The sequence below is a fragment of the Danio rerio genome, chromosome 15 (assembly GCF_049306965.1).
Source record: "Danio rerio strain Tuebingen ecotype United States chromosome 15, GRCz12tu, whole genome shotgun sequence".
NCBI lineage: Eukaryota > Metazoa > Chordata > Actinopteri > Cypriniformes > Danionidae > Danio > Danio rerio.
In genome coordinates this window covers 49,775,640-49,784,314 of record NC_133190.1, presented here as the reverse complement: position 1 = coordinate 49,784,314, position 8,675 = coordinate 49,775,640, and the positions used below count along the sequence as shown (strand labels likewise).

The window sequence follows — 8,675 nt, the reverse complement described above, 5'->3', positions numbered from 1 at the left end:
GTTCTTTCATTCAATTTATTTTCGGCTTAGTCCCTTTATTAATCTGAGATCACCACAGCGGAAAGAACCGGCAACTTATCCAGCATATGTTTTACACAGCGGATGCCCTTCCAGCCGCAACCCATCTCAGGGAAACATCCACACATATTCATTCACACTCATACACTACGGACAATTTAGCCTACCCAGTCCACCTGTACCACGTCTTTGGACTTGTGGTTGGAAACAAGTATATGGACTGAATTTAAACAAATGAAATGTAGTAACATTTAAATTAATTTTTTTGTTAAAATATTTTTTTTTATATCGACTTGATATGACTTGACTTCTGAGTCTCTTTTTTTTTAATTGCATAAAAGTCTGAGCTGCTTTTCCTCCATCAGCTGTGAGTTCATCGTGGTTTTGAGAGGAAAATGTCACGCGAGCATCACCTCCGGGAGCAGGACTCTGTGTAGAAGGTGACCTTTCTTCGCTCATCTAGAAACATCTGTCTCCAGCGCACTATCTTTACAGACACACGCTGCTAAAAGCTCCTCAATTAAGCAGATCCTCCACCCGCAGAGGCCTGAACACACGTCTGCGGGCACAAATGTCACAGCGCATCAAATCAACTCCACACATCGATTAAGCAGATCAAGAGCGTCTGCGCATCGATTCTCTTCACAAGATTCGCAACGGAAATAACTGTTATTTGTTATTGACCGAAAAAGAAAAGCCTTTTAGAGTCGCTCTTCAGAGGAGAAATGCCTCAGATAAAGCTTGATGAGTTCCAGAACATCAGCAACTGGTTGGATGTTTTCATCATTTAGTGATTTATAGTACATACTGTAGCGTTTACGAGCCATACTACTGTAAAATACTTAAGTTTATCTATTGTGGTGACACATCAACTTTTGTAATTGATCTGTTGTGGTGGTTTTATAGTTGCTATAGTAACACAACAACTAAAGTATTTGATCTGTAGTGTTGATTATAAAGTTGCTATGGTAATGCAACAACTAGAGTAATTAATCCATTGTGGTGGTTCTATAGTTGCTATGGTAACACAACAACTATAAAAATTGATCTGTTGTGGTGTTTCTTAAGTTGCTATGGTAACTCCGCTATAAAAATTTATCTGCCGTGGTGTTTCTAAAGTTGCTATGGTAACTCAACAACTATAAAAATTGATCTGTTGTGGTGTTTCTAAAGTTGCTATGGTAACTCAACAACTATAGTAACTGATCTGTTGTGGTGGTTCTATAATTGCTTTGGTAACGCAACAACTATAGTAATTGATTTGTTGTGGTGTTTCTAAAGTTGCTATGGTAACACAACAGCTATAGTATTTGATCTGTTGCAGCGATTCTAAAGTTGATATGGTAACACAACAATAGCAACTAATCTGTTGTAGTCATTCTAAAGTTGCTATGCTAGTAAACGATATGTTGTCTAAAGTTGCTATGGTAACACAACAACTACAGTAATTGATCTGTTTTTGGTAATTCGAAGGTTGCTATGGTGACAAAAAAGCTTAGTAATTGATTTGTTGGGGTGATTCTAAAGTCACTATAGTAACACAACAACTATAGTAATTGATCTGTTGTTGTGATTCTATAGTTGCTATGGTAACACAACAACTATAGTAATTAATCTGTTGTAGTGATTCTATAGTTACTATGGTAACACAACAACTATAGTAATTGATATGTTGTGGTGTTTTTAAAGTTGCTATGGTAACACAACTATGGTAATTGATCTGCTGTGATGATTGTAAAGTTGCCATGGTAACAACAACTATGTAACTGATCTGTTGTAGCGATTCAATGGTTGCTATGGTAACACACCAACTATAGTAACTGATCTATTGTCAGGATTCTATAGTTGCTATGGTAACACAACAACTATAGTAACTGATCTGTTGTGGTGATTCTATAGTTGCTATGGTAACACAACAACTTTTAATTGATCTGTTGTGGTGATTCCATAGTTGCTATGGTAACACAACAACTCTAGTACTTGATCTGTTGTGTTGATTCCATAGTTGGTATGGTAACACAACAACTATAGTAACTGATCTGTTGCGGTGATTCTATAGTTGCTATGGTAATATAACAACTAGAGTAACTGATCTGTTGTGGTGAATCTAAAGTTGTTATAATAACGAAACAACTATAGTTATTGATCTGTTGTGGTGATTCTATAGTTGCTATGGTTGCACAGCTACACTGCATAACCCAACCATCCTAGCATAGCGACACCTTGACAACCCATTCAGTTAGAGGATCTCTAGTTCAGGATATTTGTGAGTTTCCAGGTGTTAATGAACAAGCAGACACTTCAGTGCTGCAGGACGCTGTCGTCATGGTGATGCAGACCAGGTCTTTGTAATTAGTCTTGGGAATTAATGGCGTGTCATTAGTGTCTGCTTCACTGCTAGCCGCCAGCGGCCACATGCACTGTCATTTCTTACATTCACCATGATTAATCTGCAGATGAGATGAGTCTTACAGCACGGCTCTGGTCCTCATGCTTATTGGCAGATGAATTTGTTTAAGCTGGCAACTGCAACGCAGATCTGCATTTAGTAATGAGTCCATCTTCATCATCCGACTGGAGGACATCTCTCAACACGCTTTAAACCACAGCCGACTTATCATTCCTATGGAAAAAACAAAAATGATGAATAGACACTAAAGCAATGAATAAATGGATGAATATATAATATACAGTTATATAAACAGCTTTTATACATAATATACAGTTAGTTTCAATAGAAAAACATTTATTTACATTAGCTAGTAAACTTTAACAAACAATGAAAAAACGTTTAATTCTGGTATTAAATTCAGCATTTATGAATATGATATTAAAAATGATATGTTGTTTGTGTTTTTTTTTTTATTCAGGGAACCTAAACTAACATTTAAAGGTGCAGTAGGTGATCTGCCACAATGCTAGCCTGTTAGCATAAATCTCTGAAACACCGTCCCTTCCCCTGCCGTTCAAAGCCACGCCTCCTGAAAACACAAGCGCACGTCCCTTAGTGAAAATGACAGCAGAATCCTCTCTCATGTGTTGAGCCAACACTAAAGCCTGGTTTATACTTCTGCGTCAAGTGACCGGCGTAACCCACACTGTAATCCCGAATAAGTTGACAAAACTCAAAAAATTTGAGGTAATCAGTTACGTCAAATTTTTTAAGTTATGAAATTAACTATTTCAAGTAAACAGAAACATCAAGTTTTGAGTTTGTTGTACTCGTGCAAGACACTTCACCTAACTTAAAATACCCAAGTTACTCAGCTCATACATTTTAATAGCAATTAACTTAATTGTTTTAATTTTTCCAAACTTTAAATACTTAGTCTCCTAGCTTGAACATTGTAATGGCAATTAACTTAATTTATTTAATTTCTTTTAACTTTAAATACTCAAGTCATTCAGCTCATACATTTTAATTGCAATTAACTTATTTCAATTATTTATCTCAACTTTACATACTTGGTCACCCAGCTCATACATTTTGATAGCAATTTTTTTTTCAAATTAACTTCACCATCTTCAGTTTCACAAACAAAATTAGCCATAATTTAAATCTTTAAATCCCATAAGTCTATCAAAATAAATCTGTAATTTTAAACACACAAACAATACCATTTTAGACATTTATTTTTTAAAGAAAAATTGTCCAACAGTACTTTCAAATTTGTCTCCTATGCAATTAAAAATGTCTTAAAACAATAAAAAAACTATTAGACATTGAGATTGAAAATAAACAGTATTCTGAAATTAATAAGGATTACCCAAAATGTAAACATGATATCAAACATAAGAGCTTCAAGGAAAAAAACATAAGTTTACCAAAATTAAATATTAATACATTAATAAGAAGTACAAAACTTACAGTCTTAAAGCATTCGCTAAATAAAGAATAAGTGCACATTCTGTGAAGTGACTTTTGTTTAGTGTAAATATTATATATATTGAATATTATATATATTATATTACATTTTGAATATATATATATATATATATATATATATATATATATATATATATATATATATATATATATATATATATATATTCAGTCTTGGTTGATGATTCTGTCATTTACTCTAACTTATTCCAAACCTGTTTGAGTTTCTTTCTTTCTTCAACACCTAAAAGGTTATTTTTGACAAAAAAAAAAAAAAAAAAAAAGCTGAGACCTGTAACCACTGATTTCAACAGTATTTGTTTTACTATTAGAAAGTCAATGGTTACAGGTTGTCAGCTTTCCTTAAAATAACTTTTGTGTTCAACAGAAGCAAAATATTTAAGCAGGTTTGGGAAAAGTGAAGAGTGAGTAAATGAAAGAATTTTAAGTTTGGACAAACTATCCCTATATATAATAAAATGCACCCTTACTAATTAAAAGTACATACATGTTTTGAAGTTACTACCCCAGTGACAGTCTTTATTAAGTAAAAAAAAAAAAGCTCTACATCAACTCATTCTTTAAGGTTTTCATGCAAGGACACTTTCTATTTTCTATCATCCATGCCAAGCAAAACTTTTTGCACAAGTTCAAAGTCCTTTACTCTATATTATGTGAAGAAGAGCATACAGTAATCCAAACAAGACAAGAAAGGTCTGGAAGTGTGCTGTGGATGGTGTCCAATTCATTCTTCAGGACAACAGAGACCCTCAGTGAATGCAGGGCCAATAAAGCATCATCTGTCAGCACTTCAGGATTATCAATCTAAAAATATAATTCAAGGATATTAATGTCAGGACAATATCAACATGACTGAGCCAATATTACATGATTCATCAACTAGTCATGATTACAAAATGTTATTAAGTAAAATTTGCACCTCAACTTTCATCTTTTTTAATAGAACATGCCTAATTGTGAAAAGAATGAATGAAGTCTTACCAGGGTGGTCCTAAAGAATCCCAAGTCACGCTCACGCAGCAAGACCAAAAGACCTCTGATAACAGTAGTCCGTCATGAACTGACATCATGCAGTTCCTGCAAATACAAAAATTAAGAAAACTTTAAGAACTTTTCTGTAGTCAGCAACAACCGACCTTCAATTCTGTATGTACACAAAGTCACAGTGTCATTTAGCTGAGAGTAGAAGTAGTACAATTGCATGATGTCTAACGTTATCCCCCAAAATGGTTAGCAATAGAGCTGATCATCATGTTAGTTGCTTTGATTCGATGAACACGCATTTAACTTAAACAGTATTGAATTTTCTAAAACTGAATAGGACGACAAAGAAATTTAAGGCCTGTTTTTAAAAGCTAGAAATAACAAAACTTACCTTATTGTCTAATGATGCAAAAATATATAGACTAAAAAATATAAATGTGTATATATATGTGTATATACACATATATAATTTTTTTTTTTCAAAGATAAAAAAATATTTTAAGCTGCAAAATTTGCACATCAAAAAACTACATCTTGTTTACCACGTCTTAAATATTTTGTTTTGTTATTATATTATTTTATTTAATAATATAGCTTTGTATTACTGTTATAAATAGACATACTTTGTTTATAAGGCTGTATGTTCTTTCCAGAGTAAACATTTAAAAAAAATAGATTGAAAAAAAAAAAGTTTACCATACCTTTAACCTATGTTTGACCTAAATGGCATTTAAAATCATTTAACTGATCGCATTAATCAGGTAATCATTGATATGCACGGATGTCGTCTTAAGCGCAGGGAAATAATCAGTGTTGATTAGTGCTGGTGATTGAGGTAAAGTTAGTTTTATATTTACACATCAGACTTTCTCCTTAACAATATATTTTCAGAAAAGTAATTTTTAAATATTCTAAATAGTGAAACCATATTAGCAGCCAATGACTTTCAAAGTACAACATTGTTCAGTCAAAAAAAAATAGTGCATTTAGTGTAATGTTGTTTTCATGTCATACTTGCATGTGATTTCAGACCGAGTAACGTTACACAAAGTACCATGGTAAACAATATATGGAGCGAGTCACAAGTTGTTACTGAAGGAATGTATGAATATAAAACCAACTTTACCTCAATGTGCTAGTGTGAGATGAAGCTCTGCTCTGTACCTGCTCAGGTGAAGAGCGCAGCTTAAATGTTCTCTGTCAGGCTTTCCTCATGCATGGATCAGCATGCAACAAGCTGCGTGTGATAGACAGTTACGTTTTGAGACTACGTTTTTGCAAGTCATCAGAAAATACCGTTTAGTATTTAGGCGGAGATTATTTGAGTTATGATCAACGTTACGTTTCTTGCACCTTTCGTTTCCGTAATGCCAACAGATCGCAAAGATAATACCACATTCACAGGCTGAACGGAGCTCAGCGCAGCGCCATGACTTGTGGTTGTGTAAGAGCGCGCGTCTCCATGACAACTCAAGCACAGGCTGAGGAAAGGCATACTCGCGCCAAGATTTAAAAATTTTTGAAAAATTTAATCTGCCGATTTCAAATGTTTTTGTCTTTATCACACTCTGTTAAAATTCAGAGTTAACACATTACAACTAACGCTAACGTTGCACTGATTCTAACTTTTTAAACAGTAGGCTAATGTTAACGTTAGTTAGCAACAAGTGAGGCTAAACACGTTTTCTGTAATGCATGACATGTAAACGCATTCTGACCAACTCTGCATTACATTGAACTGTTACTGTGATTATATTGAATAAAACATACATTTAATATTTCTTGGATTTGTAAATATTTTACTTACTATAGTGTGAAGCGAGGCCGATCCGCCATCTTGAAAAAAACGAATGAAGCATGAACCTGAACGTGAACCTGGATGACGTCAGACGCAAAATCACTGAGCTGAAAGATTTTGAGTTAATGAAACTTTAAAGGAACATTTTGTATAAATTAAACCCAAAAAAACTGTTCAGCTTACTTGAAAGATACAATTTTTACAAACTCAAAAATAAGAAAAAGTTCTAAATACTCATCAAGGTTAATTAAGATAAGCAAATTTTAATGATTTAAGTTAACAGAACTCAGTTCAATTAATTAGATACAGCATTAGGGTTTACAGTGCACGGCGCATTCAACGGCTGTAGCTGTGCATTTAATCTTCTGCGCGCTGTCTCTGTTGGTCTGCATTAACACTTCTGAAACGCTAGTTGGCAGTGAGGTGTTAATGTTCCTCAGTGTCGAGTTTCTTCGCTGCTGTTTTGCTTTTCCTGAACACTTCCGGGATGTACAAGTGGCTCGAACTCGCTCATTTTGAGGCAGAAACCGGCAGACGTGCAACAACTTTAACCATGAGGTAAACACAAAACAAAACTTTCCATCTGGAGCTCCTTCACGGGACTCCACACAACCACACAAACAATCGCTCCATCAGGCTCGCACCATTCACGCGGCTCTCTGTCCCGCCCAGACTCGTCAGCGCTACCAAGCTGACCAATCACAGAGCTTGCGCTACGCGTCGTTGCGACGTGTAGTTACATTTTAGAGAGAGGTGCCGGCTTCGATTACACTCATTAATACAGTCATTTCTAAGCCATAATATATGAGGTGCCGTATAGGATTTAAATCAAACTTTGCTTATCAACACATACATAAAACACGTGTATATACACCTATAAATTACTCGCATATACACCTATACTGAATGTTCAAAACAACATGGATGAAACTTGTGTATATACATATAAACTTGACGCATAAATACATCCACATACACACGCGCATACATATAAACTCGATCCTAACATAAACACTCACATTAACACACGCACATACATATAAACTTGCTGCATGCAAACACACCTATACACACTCGCATATACATATAAACTCGGTCTATGCATATACACCCTCAGCAACACGCGCACATACACAAACTCACTGCATGCAGACACACCTACAACATCTCGCGCAAACATACAAAAAAATAAGATAAAAAAATTCACAAACATTTATCACGAATCTGGTTATTGCAAAGCTTATGAAATAGAAATAATGTGATTAATAGAGGGATTAAATATGTTAAATTATGAACATATGTTATATAAAATATTAGTCTATATAAATAGACTATTCAAAATAAGAAATACTTTTATTTAAAACCTTTTCATTTAATTAGGTAATTACATACACAAATATAAATGGACAGATAGAACCCTTAAAGGACGTTCAAAAAGCAACCAGAATTATGAATATAAATGTATACTCAAACTAAACTCCTCTTTTCTATTGCAAATGTTAAAGGGTCACGAAACACCAAAACACATTTTTTGAGCTGTTGACAGTGGTATATGTGTCCCACACTGCTAAAAACACTATTAGGACACCTATATTTCACTAAAAAGTGTAAATTGGTTGTTTTTGCGTTATTTCAAGCAAATTCGTACTTCCGGTTTGAAACAAATTTTTGAAGCTGCGTCACGGTCATGACATAATAGCGTGTATTCCAGCGTGCAGACTGGACGTCTGTGCCAGAGTGTTTCTTATTACGTCTTACAGTGTGCTGCATTAATGCATGAGTAAGGCTTGGTTCAAACCAATCAGCGCGCTCTATTGTGCAACTTCATTAATATTCATTACTGTCAGAGTGTAGATGACAGAGACGCCACGTTGTGTTAGCAAAACAAGCGTGAAGTGTTGCTTTTATAGTTTGCTGCCGTTAAGTTTCGTTTTCATTTTCTCTCTGTGAGAGCTCAGACTCACGTGTGGA

At 34.6% G+C, this 8,675-nt stretch overlaps 2 long non-coding RNA genes across 4 annotated transcripts in view; both read right to left on the bottom strand.

Annotated features, from left to right (window-relative positions):
* Nucleotides 1-303: 303 nt before the first annotated feature.
* LOC103908882 (uncharacterized) overlaps nt 304-8,675 on the bottom strand; it is a 31,506-nt gene continuing 23,134 nt past the window's right edge. Inside the window, exon 4 of the long non-coding RNA XR_012391179.1 lies at nt 304-2,641. This is a non-coding gene — a long non-coding RNA (uncharacterized lncRNA). The remainder of the gene's footprint in view (nt 2,642-8,675) is intronic.
* On the bottom strand, nt 4,550-6,761 carry LOC103909305 (uncharacterized). Of its 3 annotated transcripts, XR_012391177.1 has the most exons (4): nt 6,714-6,761; nt 6,033-6,143; nt 4,904-4,999; nt 4,550-4,726 (listed from the first exon to the last, which is right to left on the bottom strand). It is a non-coding gene; the product is annotated as an uncharacterized lncRNA (long non-coding RNA). The 3 variants fall into 3 exon arrangements; XR_012391178.1 differs by lacking the exon at nt 6,033-6,143; XR_011007905.2 differs by lacking the exon at nt 6,714-6,761 and having other exon boundaries at nt 6,033-6,370.